This window comes from Plectrocnemia conspersa, unplaced genomic scaffold (genome assembly GCF_051122295.1).
Source record: "Plectrocnemia conspersa isolate PC_06_02 unplaced genomic scaffold, ASM5112229v1 ptg000004l, whole genome shotgun sequence".
Classification (NCBI taxonomy): domain Eukaryota; kingdom Metazoa; phylum Arthropoda; class Insecta; order Trichoptera; family Polycentropodidae; genus Plectrocnemia; species Plectrocnemia conspersa.
Window position 1 is genome coordinate 7981022 of NW_028277168.1, and position 22121 is coordinate 8003142.

The window sequence follows — 22121 nt, forward strand, 5'->3', positions numbered from 1 at the left end:
AGACCACCGGGGTACTGACAAGCAACGGTCTGTGCGATGATCGGTCGGTCGACCGGCCGGTACTTTTCAGCTTGGCGCAGCACGAATTAATCTAGCTTAAAACTCATTGTGTCTGCGAGACGGAACGGAGAAGAATACTTCTTGTTCTTAGTATAATCCACCTTAATAGGTACATTGCGAGCAAATCGAGGCAATGAGCTGCTCTGGCGGATACACTTTTCCTTATATGCGTTCACTTTGCTCTTAAGCCCTAGCCGTTGGGCGATAATAGTGATTGATAACCGGTTTCGCTAGGTCCAAAGTATACGGGACTTTCGACACTAAGAGAGGTTTTCGCAAGTTTTTCACTAATCATGAGATGGCCTTCGCGTACATCTTATTCTTTCAAGTGCTCGTCGAATTTCGACAGATACTCTCCGCTCACGAAGACGAGGTTCACTTTCAATCTTGCGTTTTTTTGCGTATGAAAATGATTGATACCGTTGCGTCATTGTAGTGATTTGCGAGCAACGGATGTTAGCATCAATTAAAATGCGACGCAAGACAATTAGGAATTTTTGCCGGTAAAGCGCATCGAACGCATGCGGAAACCGTGAAATTTACGCTGTGAAATTATCACTATTAATGATAAAAAAATACAGGCTTGGTATTGAACTAGCAGCAAAAATTTACATACTTTGCAGCTGGTATGCGATTCATTTACTTACGTAAAATAATAGCCATGAGGTGTATGTTTGTCTATCTTCTGCAATTTATATGAAACTTCCCAATAACGTACACAGCTCTGATGACTAATAATATATTAGTTTCAATATTTCAACATTTTATTATACCAAGAATTCGTAGATTATTATGATGTAAATATTTTAGCATAGATGCGATCGCCTTATAACATTAATGCAATGCTTGATATTTATTTACAAAACTCAATGAACGTTCAGTTCTTTTCAGTTTCTACAGACAAAAAGATTGAATTACCGAACCAGTGTACAAGATTTTTGCCACAGTATAATTAAATCAATCAAAACTATAAATAGATATAAGCTGAATCATCATTTACTTATTCTATAAGATCTCGATTTAATTGTATCAAAAATAAGGTTGTCAAAAATATTGCTACGCGTCACAAATAGCCGTAAAAATGTATTGAAAATATGTTAAATATGATTTTTGTTTCGCATAAAAACGTAAAACATCGCGTGCATTAATTTCCCCGCGAACGTGTATATCCGTGTGTTATGGTATCTCGTTTTTTAAATATTATAACGAAATTTCTTAAAAACAAAATAGCCCGCCAGTCGTAAATCAAGATTTAACGTGTTTTTTTGGGTCACAATGTATATTTTGATACATAAGTCACCCTTTGAGAGGTATCGCCGTACATGTACGGTGGAAAATCTTTCACTGTTTTGAGGTACCCCAGATAGTGTATTTTTTATAGAAAATAATACCAAAAAATCAGTATGAAATAAACGAACATAATAACAAATATTTTGTAGTAATTTTATTATTGATCCACAAAAGTCGAATAATATGCAAAAAAAGATGTAAAATAAATTAACGAAATTGTTAAAATATATTAATACAAAAAAGGAGTAAAATATACGAAAGCAATAAAACGTTCTAAAACATTGATTTTCCCCTATAATTTACTATAAATGGAATATCGCACAGGTGTATACTAACAATTTAGCCTCAAAATTGATATAAAAAATCCATAAAAGTCAAATAATATGTAAAATAAATTTAATAATAGAAAAGTATTGAAATAGAAAAACAAAACATAGTACATAAAAGTAGTAAAATAAATCAAACAGAATCACTGATTTTTTCTATACAAATATATAAAATAATAATAACAACAGAAATAATTATGGAAAAACGCATAAAATTAACTCACTCCCAGGTGTATACATACATACTAACAAATTAACACATGTGTATAAATTAACTCACTACTCAAAGGGTTAAAATGTTTCGCTTGAATTTTATACTTCTACGTCGTAAAACAAATTCACTCTCATTATAATTGACATATTTTATACGACTTTGTATAGTAAATATTAATTATCTTTTTATAAAAATAAACTTTTATCACTTTTAGTGAGAATGTATTATCATTCTTTAAAGACACTAAAAAGTAGGGGATTTCAGAATATTTACTGGCAAAAAAGCTTTAAATTAATTCAGTAAATACTATAGATTGACCATATTTATAATATTATTAATAAAGCAGAAAATCTGTTTATATGAATTATAAATACCAAAAGCTCTCGTACGGTGAGCTTTGGGGTCATGAAATTCGCGCATTACTATTTTCAACTCGCAACTTAATTGTTGTTCATTTAACTGACAAATAAAATTTTGTAATATTGCGTAAAAATATTATATTCTATCCAAATTTAAAAGCATTTTTTTAAATGAACGATAATTTTTTATGGATTTTTTTATTTTATGGCTAAAAAGTAATTCTACTTTATGCTTTGGTCCCTTAATACGTTATTAAATCAAGTATCGAAAAGTGAACTATAATATATTAGTCAAGTTATCATGAGTCTAAAAAAAACAGTTTGAATAATAAATAAAATCTATTTTAATTTATAAATAATTGAGCATTGAATGTCCCTAATTTTAAATAAGTACGATGTTTCAACGTGGGTTTTTTGTCGACAATGTGTTGCAGCAATTACAACTCGACATGTTCAAAAAAATACTAAAATAAAAAATCAATACTAGTCATCATGAAAGTCCACAGCAGCATACTTATGAAATTTCGGTAATTACAAAATGTTTTTTATCATTATTTTCTATGCGACTACTTTTTTATCGGCTTTGCTGTTAATCCATGGCTGTTATGAATAACATAAAGATAAGACGAAAATTTTTATAAAATAAAAAATAGGCACAATACTCGCGGTACATTAGATGGAAAAAATGACTACTTGCGTTGTTAAAAATACACAAGGATAAACAGAGTATATTCGGTATTCGAATATTCATATTGATCAATAAATGATATTGATATAATATGAGCATGGAAATTTAACGGAAGTACAGATTAAATAATTAGGAACAGTATCGCCATAAACTGTTTTTAAATGGGCCACTTGACGCTTTACAAAAAAATACAACCTTGCACACTAGTCGTGTAAAAAATGGTTATCAAATTTTATAACTCATCGGTCACGAAACTCCGGTTACGCACGAACACTACCTAAAAACACCGCAATTTTATAATGACAAATTGTCCGATATTAGCGGAACTTCTAATACGTGAAGTACCTGAACGGTGCATGATGCGTCGCAAGACCGCATTTTCACACAGTGGTATCGCTTTACGGAACACAAAACTCCAGTATTCAAATCGGATTGACAGGTTTGCAGCGGCGAAATTGGAATCTTGATGATATAACGGAGGAACGCGAAACCGTTTCGATCTAATACGCATCTTCCGCGTTATGCTATGTGGCCATCGAACAGCCAAGACCGATCCTCGCCGAAAATTTAAAATATGTTGCAATTCCAAAAATTCGTGATCGTGATCTAGCAGCGTCTAACTCTACGTATCTGGTAGCTTAATAGCGATCGGCGCTTTTTTCCTCGGCGCAAAGTCGTGAGAAGACCGAGTCCGAATTATAATCCGAGGAATTAGAAGCAGGCGCTAAACGACTTCGTGGAGTCGTGCAGCAGAGCCAGCTATAGTTGCGCCCATAGCAAGCCTCCGTAAATCCTTCCGGATGCGAATCTGTAGTCCGCGATCTAACTGAAGCACCGTTAGTTGAGCTCATGCCGACTGCGCCATTCAACCGACCATAAAATACAAGTATATCCCCCATCGACATTGCAAAACTGGCTGTCCTGAAACCGCGCAAATTCTTCCTGATGCGGAGTCGACAGCAAAAACACGCTACAAGAAGACTTTTTTTATGCTTCATTGACGGATATGCTTCATTCATGTTTAGATTTGATATCGAGACGACTATGCAGTGGAAATTACACGTAAACGTAACACAATACATTATTCAAGATTTCAGTGAAAAGATAATTGCTAGTACGACCTGCCGTTGTGTAGCTATCTCATATAAATACTCAAGGAAATGAATTGTCTGATCATGAGATGATTGGTCTTAAACATAGTTTTCAAACATAGGTACTTGTGGTATATAATGTAAGGTCAACGCGCGGATTTGAACTCGATAATCGAAGATTTTAGAAACAAAAATAAATTATCGTTTCATTGATATGGTTAAAGTACTGAAATTTTTCATTGATGCCAAATCCTTCGTGTGATTCTAGATTCATATAATAATCAGTTGCAAAAGTTGTATAGATTCTGTAATATATTAAACTGCAATAAAATCACAGTTAGATATCGGCGTATTTGTTACTTCTTGAAGTAATTTAATTGAAACGGAATACGCACATTGCGCAAATTACATCAATTACAGAATATAATTACGAAACGTCATATTAAACGCCAAGTCATGCATCCTATCGTGGAATTTAAGCTGAATTTAACATTCGGCGATCAAATCGCAGCTTCAGTACCGTTTTACATTAGCATAGGATACTTCTCGATATATAAAGCAAGAGCCAATGCATTGTAAGACTACCTTTTGTACACACGCGTCTATAATTCAGTGCGGTTGACTTCTTTCATATCCGGAATTGCCATAAACAAGTCTCAGACCATGCGTCCATCAATTAGATCGTTCTAAGTCAGACGTTAATTGGCGTCCGACTTTTGTTTAGGAAGATGAAAAAATGTTCGCCTAAAGTTGAGCGGAACTTTCGCGGGGGTGAAAGTTCGCCGAACTACCTGCCTCCTCTCGTGACTCGAATCGTTTCCGAAGAGCAACGACCTAGTGCCAGTGCAAGAAGCGCGCAATCGCCTAGTCCACTAGGGCCTAATCAAAACTTAGAAGATCCGAAGCGCAATTAAACGAGAGGCATCTTCATCGATGCGCGGCGACGTACAGCTAAGAATTAATTGCGAAAGAGATAAGAGACGTGTGAGCAAGAATTTTACGTGCGTGCTAATTTCCTTCCTAGTGAGACACATTTTTTGGACTGAAAATAACAAACGATGAAAATTTAAATTAATATATTATAGTTTAAAATTGAGCTCTCTACATAGCACGATTGCTTTCTAGTTATTAAAACTATTGTATCAGTGTTTATACAGAGAAACGTAATTCGACGAGCAGTCATCTTTGGCTCGCTTTTCTGGGTTTCGATGTCACGTTTCTAATATTTATTACATATCGATTATAGCACATAATTAATAAGTAATACACCTATCATACCAATGAGCGGTTATTGATTTCAAAAGCAAATGCCTTGACCGGTTTTGAGACAAACAACGAAAATGGCCTTTTTCACATTCTTTAACTGTCGAACGTTTTTATTTAACCGCGATGACACGACCTCAGATCACAATCACTCATCTTTCCCACAACATCACGACGATCACCACACACGCTCGGACATTAGCTGGTTATGCAACAGAGACGCAAATAGACTTGCGGAGCGAGTCATTGCAATATCGTTGTAATAAGTAGGCGTTCGTTCTTTAGCTGCACCACCGAGAGTATAAGAATCGATATAACTCCTATCGCCCGTTAATCGACAGCCGAACGACATTCCCCTACACGTCTGTCTACCCACTGGATTGCTTTCTAGCATAACGAGGATGCGGTGAGTTATGACTTATTACGACTGACTGGTCCTAGCCGACCTTGCGAGTGCTCTTGTCGACCTTTGTTGCGCTTGAGAGCGAATGTTTTAATTGGATGTAATACACCATACAACGATCGAGCATAAGTAACCGGACTTGGATTTATATTTTATTGGTATCTATTCGACTTAATTGGGCATAAAATGTGAAGAAATAAATGTTTGGGGCCAAGTTCAGAAATTTGCATTCACTTTTACAACATCATAAATACATTTTAAACATCGTTTCTCTAATAGTATATTCTCACAACTATTTTATGAACTTATTATTATGTTGAAGGCAACGCACAGGTGGTCCAATTGGCAGTATTGTAAATCAGACAGCTGTCAATAATCACGCGTGTTCAAAGTGTCAAATGTTAATTTGTATAATAAAATGGATCGCTTAACGCGTTAAAATTGTTCAATTGTTCTACTGAATTAACAATTCTGTAAATACTGTGTATCGAAATTTACGGGAATATTATAGTCAATTTCATCGTCCTACCGAGTGAACAATTCCTCGGCGTTCGCGGCTCCCTTTTGCGTATTTTTCATCTGGATTTGCACTTACACCCGTATAAAATTCAGATAACACAAAAACTGAAACCCAGAGACCATGGACAGCGAAGAATTTACGTAGATTGAATGTTAGAGCAGCAGAAAGTTGATGCTGATTTGGTGAGGCACATTTCCACTCCTCTGGGTATGTTAATAAGCAAAATTGTCACATATGGGGCAAGGAAAATATTAATGTGATTCATGAGACCATTACATATCCAAAAGGTGACTGTTTGGTACCACTGTGGTCAGGCGGCGTCATTGGGCCTTACTGTTTTTAAACTGTTGAAAGTCGGACTGTAACAATCAATTGTGAGGGCTATAGGCGCATGATAACCGATTATTTTTGGCACGAAATCGAAGATATCGATGTGGAAGACACGTGGTTCCATTAAGACGGCACTACTTGCCATACATCGGGTGCAGCGATAGAAGTTCCCAAGTCGTATAATTTCATCTTTAGTATTAGTACATATAAAATATGTATGTATAAATAAACCGAAAGTTTTCTATATTTATTTATTATATCCATAGAATATATAATTTATTCGCAATAATCGATTTAAAAAAATATGAAGCTAGTTTTAAATAATATTGCATAAAAAAACAAACGCGTAAGAATAATTTTGTTGTGTTCTATAAAACTAGATAGTGTGTTATTACATATAAATAAAATTAAAATTTATAAAAAGCACATACTATTTTTAAAAAGTTGTTAAAATAATTAATCAACTTTAAATATATTAATAAAATATGTATTATTTAATCGTAAAATAATGCGGATTTGGGTGTAACATTATATATATTTATAGCACTATGTAGTAGGTATACAATAATAAGTATTTACAATCATAAATACCAAGCAACTTTACTGTATGTTATTATCCTTCACATTATTTTTATAAAAAGTTTATTTTTAATACGATGTATAAATTTACAAACATGCATTAAATAATGTGCACGGTACTGGTTTCTATTCAAGCTTTAAATTTAATGTGATTTTTAATACAAAATTATGATAAAAAACACAGTTTATCAAAGTCAATTTAAAGTTAAAATTGAAATGAAAAATCTAAAAAATATCAATTAAATAAGATAAGAAGGAATACTAATTAAAATATATTAAAAATCTAAAGATCTCGAACCAATTAAATTATGTTCTTCTGCTTTTAAAGCAATGTGTGCTTTGGAATTTGATGTTTATAATTAAACTTGATTTGAAATTATTTTTTGTAGTTACGGCGCTTTTTATTAAATATCGGTCTAATGGTCGCAATTGCGACAAGCATTTTAATGTCAAGTTAAATTTGTCCATCTGTACCAACCAGGAATTTAACTTAGTTTAAATCACGGATGGAAAAGATTGTTTATTAAAGATTTAAGACTAGATTTAGTCAACCTGTCAAAATAAAACCAATGAAACAAGCTTTCTTCCCTTGCGAGTATAATCATTAAATCTGTTATTATGATTTATCAAGAGATTCTTATTCGCAAGCATTTGTGTAAAAGCTGAAGCGTTGTAGTATATAGAAAATCGAGTTCTTTTTAAAAATTTAGATTATCAGTAGTATTATATTATTGTTATAATTACATGTGCTTATTTAAAGAAAGCTCAGAAATGAATTCTAAGGTAACGAATCGCTACTAGCGATCGAAACGCTGTATGATTATTTATAGACGAAATAGCGTCTCCTTGATTTTAACACATATTAATTAACATAATGTTATAAACATGGAAGAATTGGTTCCGAGATGTAACCATATAACTTTCGTACAAATCGGTCAGTCAAACCGGTAATAATATCAATCTCATTGATAATTTATGCGAAACACTTACGCCGAGTTTCATCGAAGACTCATAGAAACCTTCACAGGAACAGAATAAACAATATCAAATTGTTGGCATTGGGGTGCTTCATCGAGACTAGAGAAAACTTCCCTGAGGAACTACAGATGGAATTTTACTGATGATATGACTACCTACTATTGCGGCATGGGGCGCTGATGAGCATATAAACATGTTATTTTTCTGTTCTTAGAGATGCGCCAAAGAGGCGCAGCGTTTTGTCATCCATATGTAATGAATGCAAATACTTTTTTCACATCACGTCACACATCGATAGGGATAATAAGAACGGTGCGTTTTAATCGAGATGATAATTTGTTATGATCTGCGCCGACTACATAATCATACAATCCATTCTTCATCATAAAAAGCTCGCGCTTGAATGATATACCATCCACAATATCGTTTTTGACGCCTGGATTGAAACACGGGACCAGCCCACAAAATTATGACGTTTATACATGGCGTGGACGCTCGCTACCTACAATAAGCTCACCATTCGGCGTAAGTTTGTGAGAAAAACTCTCCGTCACGATCATGATTGATTAGAAACATTTTTTCACATAATCACACCTAAACGCGCCGTTGTTGGCGGTCGATTCACACAAAACGGTGAACGAAACGTGTTATTGAACCTGAAAGTGATTCACGGCGAGGTAAGTAAGTAATAAACAAGAAACAATAAGTACTTTGGCAAAATTGAATATGAGCGTTGATCACAAAAGCTTCAACAATCACATGCGATTGATCGACCTCGCTCGTCCTCTGAAGGCAATCGTCATCGAGTTTTCTGTGCCAAAAAGAAGATTCGCTCATTGCAATCAGCGATAAATATAAAGATCTAAAATGAGATGGATTTATGTGAATCGCACGATAATAATTCGTGCGCAGTAATGGGCAAGTTTAATGAGCGTGCAGTCTAAACAAATTTTTCTTATTACTACATAAGTGTATAAAATGTTGAGACGAAGCAAAGTACCCAAAAGTGCCTCTGATATTCATTACTTTTATATGATATGAAGCAATCGTATTACATTATTTATTTATACTTAAATATGCACAAACACTTGTGAGTTATAACATTAGGTGAGTGTTGTAATGATAATATACATAAATAAAAAATGTGTTTTACAGATATATTTAAAATTGACCTACGCTTTCGACTTGATCGCAAAGGATGCGACGTTTTAATCCGGTTAAGCTTAATCGAATTTGAACGTTCTAATTGCCCGACTTTATTTAACTTAAAAAAGTTTAGTTATTATGCAACTAACGGAAGACGAGTTTAAAATAAGCATAAAAAAATCGCGAAAAAGTTGTGTAACGACGTTGTAACGGTTTGCGTTTAGACACAATAACGAATTTGGGTTAGCCGGCGAACGGGTGATCGTGCGCGAAAATTTATTTATACGAAAGGAAAAAATGCCTAACCGGGACAGAAAAACCTGAAATGGTAATGAGACGAGAGAGCGTGCAATAAAAAAAAGAGAATAAGTGATAAGAGGCGAATCGTCTTCTAAACTTTTGATACAATGTAATGTCAAAGCTCATGCAAATTTGATTTTGTAAGATTTTTTGCGAAGCTAACGCCGTTAGCGATTTGCGGTTAATAAATAAACGGTTAATGTGTTTTGTGTGTACTATATTACGACATTAGAAAAATTATATTATTATTAGTAATGACAATCGAGCTATACGAAATAGTCATAAGAAAATATGAGACAAGGTTGGCTTTTTATGTGTGAATAAAAACGAGTGGTTGAATTATTAGTATGAGATTAACAGGACATACAATCACGAAAAATTAGGCAAAAAATAAAATCAAACAAAAACGATTGACCTTCATTTATTATTTGTATTGTAATATTTTACTTGTATTTAACATTTAGGCTAAGAATATTGATTAACTATAATATTACAACGTCAAAAAGAAACTGATAACATTGGACAAGTAAGGTAGCTGCAGCAGTAATTAGGGGTGAGATAAAAATATTTAAGCAAGCAAAAATTTATAAAGGGAATATATTGAAAAATGTATGGTCTGACACAACTGGATTTTTTGAAGTGAAGTGTGCAGCAAATTTTCTTAAAGGGAAAAATAAAAAATTCATGCAGATATGGCATACACTATGGGAACATCTTATCCTTTACACACAATAATCAAAAAGTGGACAGAAAAACTAAATGTAGGAGGAAATTTTTTTATAAAATTTTATTACAAAATTAGAAATACAGGAAAATATATACAAGTTGCATTTTATGGTTACAAGAGGAAATTAAAATCATAAAATAAGAGTATTAGTAATAACAAGATAAATCGAGGAAAATTACAAAAACCTTTTACAATAAATAAAAAATGAAAATAAAGCACAAATAAATTATTTTAAGCTTAAGATAATTTGTAACTATTCATTTAAATTGGGACCTGGAGTTATTGATAAATGAATGTATGCCTTTAAAATAAGATGTGTTTCGGAATTTTATGTTTATACCAGGACTATGGAGTCAGAGTTGAAGTCGTAAAAAATCGATTGACTCCGACTCCTTTTTAACCCTTTCCACTACGACCAATACTTTTTTAATTGTTCGTCATGCGCCATCAGTAATATGAAGTAAACAAAAGTTATTATGCACCTTATCAAATACCCAACAACAGCCGACCGGACGGCGTGGTCACACGTAAACATATACATTGGCGCGGCACTAATCCAGGGTCATGTTTCTACACTGGTCATATTTACATATGACATATTAGAAATATTATGTATTTACTAACTACTTTCTGTCATAAAAAATCGGAACTCGACTACATTTCCAATCTGTATAAAAAAATCACGTAAATTGTATAGCAAAAATTATTAATTACTTTTTGTTGTTATTTAGATGAAAAAAAAAATAAGTGCAACATTTTTAAATTCGGAGTCGGGAAAAATTTCCAACGATTTCACAGCTCTGGTTTATATCTAAATTTAAGTTCATAGCTGTTGTAGTCACCGATACTAGAGATTAGTAAGATAATATGGTCTCGCGTAATACTTGTATAGTATTTGTCGGTATGATTATGGAAGAATTGTTTAATTGATCGTTTTAGAATAAACTATGAAGTATTTAAATGTTAGTATAGAAAGGTATCTATATATATATATATATTATTTTCATCGCTTTATTTTTAATAAATTTAGAAAAAAATAATTACTGGTGTTACTCTACACCGAGCAAGCGTGTGTTACTATCGATCTAATTAGCTGTTGATATAGTAAAAAAACTGTTTTAGGGCCGCAAAAAATACATTTATACTGTGTTACTATATATATAACAAATATTAGAAAGATATAAGCAAATCTTCAAATGCAGATTTCGGGACAGAATAAAAATTTCATCACGTTTCGATTACGCCGAATCGTTACAACAAAATCACGATTTATCGCCCGCCGGCACAAATCACAGTTAGCTCTCAAGTACTTATTTCCTAAAGATCGCAGCTCTATGCAAACGTCGTAATTTTAACAATAACCATTGAAATCATTCGAGGTGAAAAAAACTTAAAAATCCACAATGCACATTGTAAAAAATATACATAATGGGCGTACACAAAAATTGCATTGTGGCGTTTCATCACGATCGCCGTTTGGCAATTTTAACTGTTTCCAATACAGTGTCAGAGTCGGTTTGATGAGATACATTGAAACACCACCGTATTAGCGTAACAAATTGATTTTGAACTAACGCACTCAGTTACGACACCAATTAGCACCTTCCCAGATGTGTCCAATTAGCGGACACCATTGTCATGGAGTAAGTGCGATAATAAAATTTCTCTAAAATCTATTTACGCTCATGCTTAAGATTATTATGATATGAGGAATTTTCTGAAGCTTATCAATCTTTAATCTTTAACAAAAAAAATGACATTTAAATACGCAAATAAGATGCATTCAACGCAATGTTAGATCGCAGATATCATCCAATCAGAACTCGTTTTTAAAATTATTTTTAAATGTCAAATATCTCAGATGAGTAGTTGTATGCAGAAGCCTCTCTCTCTCTCTCTTTCCATAAATATGCATTTTTGTGAAATGAATGTCATTTTAAAATAAAAAGCATTTCAAGTCACCAGAAAACATGCTCAACGCGTGATCATCACGTGCTCTTAAATTTCTGCATTGTGAGGGATGCGGCGACATAGGGTAGTGACTTAAAACAGTATTGTTTACTGTAACGTGATTTATCTGTACATTTGTATGCCCACTGCCTCAAATTTTTTTTATTGATTTTCCAAAAATATGATAGTTCATTGTTTTCATTCTTAGCACTCAGCACATGTCACATCATAAACTATTAATTATTCAAAAGCACGTGCTTAACCATTTGCTTAAAAAGATCGACGATTAAAACTAATTGTGGGATTTTTACGGTCGTTCAAGTGAAAGTATTGTAAGTGTTGCTTTTTTTATGTATTTCAGATTTGATGTATTTAAAAAATACTTTCGTGCATTCTTGCGGTGAGCAAACGAGGTCGACTTTGAATTACAATAAAAATTCTAAAATCAGTTTAGTAAAAAGAGATTCTATAAATTGTCATTTTGCAAACCGTACATTAATGAATCAAATGCGTTGAAAGACGTTAATGCTCGGCATTTGCATTTCAAATAACATTGGATATGATACACTTATAGATGCACTCCATTGAAACGGTTAATAGCAAAGAAAATTACTGAAAGGATTACTTAAATGGAACGAGTTGCCAATGGAGATATTTACATACATTTCAAGAGATTGTTTTCAGCGTTGAAATAAGCGATAATCATTATTCACAGTGTTCATCGCTATTTTATCTAAGATCTACAAGTTTAATTTCTAATAATAAGGTTAATTATTATGAGTTTAATTACTAAGACTGCACAACAAAAGAGAAAATTTGTGCATAATTAAAAATGTAGATTATATCATAATAACTATACAAGCATAGACGGTTATTTATGTGGGTGTATGGATATTACACGCACTCGCTCGTGCATCGTATTTAAACAACATCAAAAATAGATTGAAATATTTAAATTAAAAACAGTATTATTATAATTAACTTAACCGTAATGCTGTACATAAATTCACATACTCTATGAGGTCCATATATTTTAGTAAATAAGAACACAATATTAAAGATTATATTTTTAGACACCCTTGATATCAATTATTAATTCACACACTTTGATGTAAATGATTTAAATTTTTTTTAATGAATAATACTTTTCTCCACTACATTTTCGTTTCTAAAAAAATACTGAAAACTATCAAGCATGTTTCTGAAAAAACATTAATATTGTATATTGAAGCGTAATAATATTTTATCGATAATATTTTTGTCATGTAACGCGGTGGAACTGCGTTCCGGCAACTTTTTTTACAGTATTTTTAATGTTTAAAAAATATTGACAATCTACGTAACATTTCATTTCTTTATTTTTACGTAAATATGACAATTTATTTTTAAATGTAAAAGTTTAATCCTAAGTTTAAAAATAAAAGAAAATTTCGGTTACTTCTCAATCACCGGTCTCGCTAAAAAATGACCATAACAATAACAGAAATGACGACAGAAATATGGAAACATTGGTATGATAAGATGGATACAAAATATAAAAAGATAAGAAGCTACAATTAAATTTACGATTTTAAACGAAAAACATCTAAACCGAATTTTGACCAATAGTAGAGCGCAAAAAACAATTATCCCTTCTCAGAAGTCAAAAATTCACGTCAAAAGCAATAAAGTCGCGACGGCACGATTTTATTGCTTTTGACGTGAATTTATGACTTCTGAGAAGTGATAAATGTTTTTGCGCCCTCCTATTGACCAAAATTCGGGTTGAATACATTTTGATCAATACTCACATATCAATCAACATTATTGAATAAATGAATCTTTCATATGAATTTTGTTTAATTTTTTATGCGCTTCGTGGCATAGGAAAAGGTGCTTTAAATTTAATGATTTTAGTAAAACAAGAAGTGTGTTCCGGCACCTATTTTGTTTTAAAAAAAGCCCTGTGTATATTTATATTTACAGTAAAAAGATTCTATCCGTCACGCTAAGAACACTTTTCGAATTTTAGTAAATAAATAATCGAAGTCGTATCTAAAGCTCGTTTTCCTCAATTCTGAATTTTTATTTATTAATTCATCGATATAATCATATTGTTGATATCAAATTTCAAAATCAAGTGATAACAATAACCAACATACGTAGTGTTGATGGCGGTTTTTTTACCACTACAGGCGGCCCTCGACTTTCGCACAATTCGCTATTTCGCACATTTAAAAAAAAAAATTTAATTTAATTTTTTTTTTAAAACGTTTTGATAGCGTTGAATCTTTTGCTTCAATCGGACGTTCGTATGATACAAACAGGTCTACGATATGTTCAATTTTGCAAAATAAAAACATAATTAAAGAATACGTTCAAAATTGTGGAAAATAAAGATATATTTCCACAATCTTTAATGATATGTTTCCAAAAAAACATGGATGAAATGGAAAATCTTTGTCATCGTAGATCGATGACCAACATCAAAAAGATGTCCCTCTGAGTATTTCAATTATTCAAGCAAAAGCTCTTAGTTTGCACAAAGATTGGAAGGATAGATTAAAAAAATATTTTAACATGGTTTTTCAAGCAAGTAACGGTTGGTTTTACAATTTTAAAATGAGGTATTCTTTTCATAATATTAAATTTACTGGAGAATCGGCTGATGCGGATAAAGATGCCGCAAAAGAATTTATTTCCTAATTATCCAAAATTATTGAAGATGTAGAATATTCCTCTAGCCAAATATTTAATGTAGATGAGACAGGTTTATTTTGGAAAACTCTTTAACAATGAAAAATATGAATGAAACCTTCACGCACCTTGACAAATTTTTTAATAATATGAAAGATTGTGATCCCAGTGGAGAACGCATATCTCAAGTGCGTGGGGCGATCAATAAAAACATAGCGTGTTATAAAATACTATATGAAGAAAAGAAAAAGAATAGTGGAAAACAGTTAACTCTTCATAACTTTTCAAAGGAAACACCCGCAAACCCCACTTAAACGTGTCTCTTAAACATCTTATATTTACTTGATAAATAAATATTTTAAAATACACACAATTTCAATTTTTTTTACTTCCCTCGACTTTCGTACATTCAACATTCGCACACATTTTCAGGAACCAATTATGTGCGAAATTCGAGGGCCGTCTGTATACTAAAATATATCCAAGCCTCATATATTTTGTACACCAATTATAAATTTAAAATATCAACAAACAAACGAATAGCACAATCGATCGAAAGTGATTCAATATTTTTTGTTTTCAATTCGACAAGAATACCAAACACAATTAAAATGACTTAGTCTCGCACGGGCGAATAAACAATTAAGTATATTTTATACACAAAACCAATGGAAATGAACAGCGATAGGCGGCACATACTAACATGCCTACGCTTCTCTCGAGAAGAAGACAATGCGAGTCGACATTGTAAAATTGATTGCATATCATATGTATACTCATTATTACATGAATCAAATCCTCCGTCACTTTAACTGAATTCACTTCACAATTTGTCTTATCACTTTTTGTAAATATTTTGCCGGCTTTCACTGAACGTACGTACGTATACGTCGGTGAGAGACTATACGTGCGCGGTGTGCTCGAAGAGGGGGCGCGAACGCGCAAAACGTGCGCCCGCGGGCCGGGCGCCGAGCGTACTGAGCGCAGCACGTGGCCCCCGTGCTCGACTTGACAGCCGAGAGAGCGGACGGTGAAAGGACCGCTGGAGAAGGCACTCACTCACCTTCAGGGCTGCCACAAGGCACACACACCTGTCTTGGGGTGAATTATGGATATACAATCTCTGATATTTTTTATATTAATGCATATTAAATGTTCTACAACGCATAAATATTCGGATGTGAAACATCAGACATTCAACACGAAAGCACAGCAGTAGTTTAAAATGACTGCAGCACTAACAACATGCACCAAAGTGTAGCAGAGCTTTGTCAAGTGGAATCCAATAAATATTCCTCTAAAATCGAACGAATATTACTGGCCTAACTTTTTACCTACAATTTAGTAATTCAAAATTGAAATAAAATAATTACATTTATGCGGAATATGTTTTTACAGGTAAATAAAAATGACGAGCAAATTGGCGTAATTTTTATCGATTTCATTACTTTTTACTTTTATCTAATTCACGATTTATATCCAAATTAATTTATTAATTATGTTTTTTTTATTTTTCATATTTGTAACATGATCATTTTGTTTGATTACATTTTCTGTATACATAATTATTGCTTTTTTTATTATATAGAGTACGCTCGGGATAAGGATTCCGGTTTGTTATTGTGTGCGTGAACTGTGTGGCTCAAAACAATTTCGCTGAGAATATTTATTTTTTTTATTTTAAAAGAAAATATATGTTTATTTAACATACATACATCTGAGCTAAGTTGGAAATTTCAACGGACAATTAAAAATATATTATATAATCGAAGAAAGCAGACATTGATGTCATTAATTAAATATTTGCAAAATTCAAAATCTTTTACTAGTCAAAAAAATAATGAAGTCTTTAGCTATTCTTCAAAAGCAAAAAGATATAAAATGTGGAAAGAAATTATTTGCAGATTGTTTAATGGCTCGACGACTCTATTAAATCATTAGAATCCATTGATAAATTAAAAAATTATCATTGGCGCAACGATAAGAATAATAACTTTTTTAAGCCTTACAGAGAATAGTGTAAAAAAACCAACAACGTACGGATTAATGGAAAAATAATTAAAATATTTTAATCCACGGGTAAGAGAACGAATAACTTACAGTGTATATTTGAAGCCTTGGTATCAATTAACCCAGATATGCCCAAGAAATTTTGTTCTCTTAAAATTTCATTTATAAATAAAAAACAGTGGCACGTGTTTAGTGACCTACCCATGGGACAGTGGGCATATCTGGGTTAAACCAATATCAACACAAAATAAATCACTAGAGAAGATCGAACTTCTGTGCCACACTGCATATGTGTTTATATCGTGCCTTATATCAATCTTAGTTATGTAATTTTATAACATTAATATTTTCATTAAAATTTATTTTAATAATGAAAATGGTATTTGATATTAAAATAAAAGAAGCACGAAGCACGAAGGTTATTTATAAATTGATTCAAAACCAAATCGGCTATATATGTAATATAGTAGATGGTGAAAGTCAGATATCAGATAAAGCTCCTCATCTTATTTAAAGCACATTGAAAATGAACTTTTAAGTCTCATTTTAAAAAAGTACTATTTTTGAAAAATGTTATAACTATAATGTTGTTACATCATTAATTGAAGCAATTTAATAATACTTCAAAAAACGACATTATCGCATTGGCACAAAGATAGCTAGATTTATTTTAGTAAAAATAACGATACTAAATGCTCAGCAATTCATATTCGTCAACTTCAATTTTGATATAAAATAAAAACATATTCGTTCGATTTTAGAGGAATATTCTATTCGACGTTGAAAGGGTGTTTTTGCTTTGTAACGAATAGGAAAAAACATGCGAGTTAATAAAAAATTTACTATACTTTGAAAATGTCAATGAATAAAACATTAAGGAGTAAACAATTTGTGTGATTCGTGAGTGATACAGATGGCATTTCCAATATCAGTCAACCAGAAGAGAAAGAGAATGATAATGAAAGTGAAGAAGAATAAATTATCAATAACATTAATCACCATACGGCACTCACTTCTCTTGACACATTATCTGAGTACATCCACCAATGGCGATTCAAATATAATGATGAAATAATAACTTTTATGAAAATTGAAAAATTGGACTGAAAAATTGAATTGTATTAAAAAATTGGACTGATTTGAAAATATATATATGTAATATGTATACAAATACATAGTTATGATTCCGTTCGACACCCCTCCATCATTAGTTCTCTAATCGACAGTAGGTATACTATATTTTATATTTATTTTTATACAAAATCTGTTTTTTTTTTAATTAACGCAAACGTCACCGCGCGATTATGTCGGCGCGTAAATGTTAGGGGCGCATAAGACCCTGCGCGATCATGGCGGCGTACTTATGTCGGGGCGCTTTTGCCCGAAGCAAAGACCGGGACACCAAATTGAACAGATAGCAAGGAAAGAAAAATCTTTTCTAGAAGATAAAATAAATAAAAATGTTTTAATAAATCGCATGAATCCATTTTGGCTTTGTTAACATCGTAAACGAACTAATGCTATTTTTCATCAACGTTTCACAAATAAGCATTTCTACCAACTACTTAAGGGTGCTGTCGAGGGTGCTTTTTAACACGCCGGCATTGTACATTGATCTGTTTAATGTCAGCTATGAGGAGCTGGTTCGGTTCGTATATTTTGATTAGTCTTCGAATATTTCGATTAGTCTAGTTGCCGCGTAGTGGGAATATTAATAAATAAAAAAATATTTATAATTTTTATAAATTAATATTACGCACAATTGCATGCAAGAGGAAAACAAATAATATTTCAATCCTATTAATCTATTTTAAGCTGGATGTTACCATTTACATGGCAGTAGTATTCACCGGTAATCATCCACAAAAAACATTTTAATTTATATTATTTAAAATAAATTTGTTTGAAACTAAACACATATTTTAAGGGAGGTGAATAAGAGAAACAATTAAACCACAACATTCTCTTATGTATCTAAATATAATACAAAACAAATATCACTAAGATACAATTATTTATTCTTTAATACCTTCTATTTATATTGAGAAAGTATGAAAGTAGTTATTAAAAGTAAAACATCTCACATTAAGTACTATTAAATATGATTAGTTTGTCTTTAATTACTGCCAGTGATATAACGACAGCATTTATGGAACATTACAAAACTTAAGTAAGATTTTTTCTGTATACAAAGTAAAAAAATAGCAACGTTAAGAACAAGAAATATTATTGTTTCAACGCTCTTTTATACATTCAATGATTTTTAAAAGCATACATATACAAGAAGCAGTTGATCAGCCTGGATGTTTAGAAGAAGAAAGTTAAAAACGTAGCCACCAAATAAACAGCAGCAAATTCCTTCGGTGAAAGGTCTGGTTAAGATTCCACCGTATCTAACCGGCAATACGCAAAGAAAAACTTTTAATAGTTTTAAACAATCTTGGGTGATTACGACCGGCTAGTCGTAGGATGACGCGTTTAGACTTAATGCCAAAATGCGCCATAGTGCAAAGTATAATTTTAAAGCTTCTATTTAGTTGACACTGCGACGGAATTACACATGACACGCGACTACCCAACGAATGAGTCAACCAGACAGACGCATCGACACCCATAGCAGAGAACTGCGCAAGAGGTATCGATCCAGAATGTGCAGTGGAGACAAAGGCATGCCTACCATCGCTGGCCAGATAGATGTGCATCAGATGCAAGAATCCAATTACAACGAATGTGATAAAAAAACATAAGAGAGATAAACAAACAAGTAATTAACGGCGACGCGCGCAAACAATAGTCGCAACAAACGGAGTCAATCGAACGATGGGAACCAAGCAACTGATACAGTTGCGAGTTTCGTTTTCATTATTACAAATGTACGAACATACATTTTTTAAATCGCCATTATACAGCGAGAGATGCTATTGAAATAAATTGCGTTAAACTAAAAAACGCCCCAACCCGACGGCGGGTCACACGATTAATTCTTTTTAACACATTATTGACCACATACTTTCGGGGCAGATTCGTAGACGCGAGCAATCTATTTTACAGGTGTAATAAGCCTTTTTTTTTACGAAACACTGAGTATGATGGCTATTTGAAGATCAGCCGCACTGATTTATTAGAGGTTTCTTTCATCATCGGTAGAACTTTCTACATAGAGTTCAATAGGCAGTGTAATGTTAATTAATGATTAGGATATGAATTTCGCGACTTTTATCTATCTACACATATTGCACAAAACATGTGACAATATAAAGAGAGTTCACCCTTTGTGCTCGTAACTAGAATTTGTATTTGAGCTTAATTTATCAATTCCAATTTTTGGACGGTTTTCAACTCAAATTTCTACTAATGGAGAAGGTAAGACCTCGCACAGAACTAGGGATGGGATGTAAAAATGTTGTGGAAGTATAGGTATTTTAGTAAAAAAAATTCCCATAAATCCTTACAAAAAACTAGTTGCGAATAAACGCGGGCGATTACAAATAGTTTTGCGGGCGACTGGGCGCTGATGTTTTTTTTATGAGATTTTTTAAATTTTACATATGCTTTGCCCACTTTTGGATTGTTTAGATTGTAATTTCGAAAAGGAAAAAAATACAATAGTCACCTGAAAAGTTAACAACGCTATTCTGGGTAAAGATGGATACGAATAGTGTAGTAGTAAGATTAGGCCGATTAAGAAGAAAATTTGTGTACCAGAAACTGGTCCTACTTACACGGGTAACAATAGTGGCTAAAACTTAATAGCATCTCTAACATATTTATGATATTCAAGTATATAATTAAAATGTTACATGTACATCTACGAAAAAATACTTGAAAAAGAGCCGACGCGGAAATTGTAGCAATATTTCATTTTTAGCAGGTACACACCACACGTGAATTAATAATGAAACCTTTCACTCTCCGTTCAAAAAGATTTCCCCGGCGTGTGCAATACGAATATGGGCGCTTTTCGTCATCATAGCGTCTTCTCGTTCTTATTATACCCGTTTTGCACTCGGATTCAAAGCCATCGCGCGAGATACGATCTTCATGGTGTGCGATTTTTCTCAGTGCTTTTATAAAACAAATTATGCAGCGTTTTAGATAGGACCAATATAAAAGAGCGAAGAATTCGTGTCCGAAAGCCGCAGTGCAAGTCATCTATCCATCTGATAAACGTTTGTAAAATATGTAAGAACAGTAATAAATTCCATTTAACAGAAAGCGTTTAACAATATGTAATTGAATATTTCCATCCAGATATTTTACCACAAGACTTACTATATTTCAAGATAAAAATTTAACGATAGACTATTACAGCAAAGTTAAACTTATATATTATCAGTTGTAAAATGGCTTATATCTTTTCTATGCGGGTCAGTAACATGTTTATCACATTTTTTCGTTGAATCGCTTCTGATTATAATTTTGCAAAAAATATGAAAGAAAAAGGAACGAACCAAACTTTAGCACAAAAAATGCTCATCAGTAGCGCCAACGCTAATTTAAAAACGATTGGTTGAAACCCCAAAACCACGACAAAAATTTGTAAGTCATAATTGCACGCCAGTCAAAAATGACAGACGGCGTTACGCCAATCTGACGCACGTCTGAAATTAGAGCTGAATTATCCTATAAATGCACACATTTTCGCGAGTACAGTCGAAAAAAAAGAGAAAGAAAATGTCCAAAAAATGAAACTAAACTGTCGAGAAAATAGACTCAATTAAGAAATTTTTGACCCAAATGACCATAAAAAATGCGTTCATAATAACAAATTCGAGAAAGTACCAGTGAAACTAATAAATAATAAAATATGTGGATTAACATTAATTGGACGAAAACGTTTCCATCAATTATACGACGGTGCGTCAAATCTAGTTAAAAAATTATATAAATATGTACTCGTTAGATTTTAAGAAGATCTAATTTGCCACATTTTTATTTTAATGTATGTAATTATATATTACACATTTATTTTTAAATGAATAATACAATCGGAACAATTGGGTTGTTGCATATGCAATGTCGAATTTTCTATTTTAATTTGAAAAAAAATATGGTGCTACTTTTTCTAATAAAATAATACAGTAAAACGACTATAGAGCAGTGGTCACCACTAAAATTTTAATACGAACCGCAAAGCATAAATTAATCATCTAAAAACAGGCAAATTGAGCCTGTGTATTTTCGGTAAAATCGTCCCACATTAAACACTAT

General features: G+C 32.5%; 1 protein-coding gene across 10 annotated transcripts in view; it reads right to left on the minus strand.

Annotated features, from left to right (window-relative positions):
- Positions 1–22121, minus strand: part of LOC148235803 (guanine nucleotide-releasing factor 2-like) — a 72323-nt gene that overhangs the window by 47629 nt on the left and 2573 nt on the right. For 4 of the 10 annotated variants that reach the window (XM_088185186.1, XM_088185184.1, XM_088185185.1 and 1 more), the window contains exon 1: positions 15687–15879. The exons of 4 other annotated variants lie outside the window; for them this stretch is intronic. The gene's annotated coding sequence lies outside the window, so the exon portion shown is untranslated. Of the gene's footprint in view, positions 1–15676; positions 15880–22121 lie in introns of those variants that run through there. 2 more of the 10 variants (XM_088185189.1, XM_088185188.1) reach the window with 1 other exon arrangement.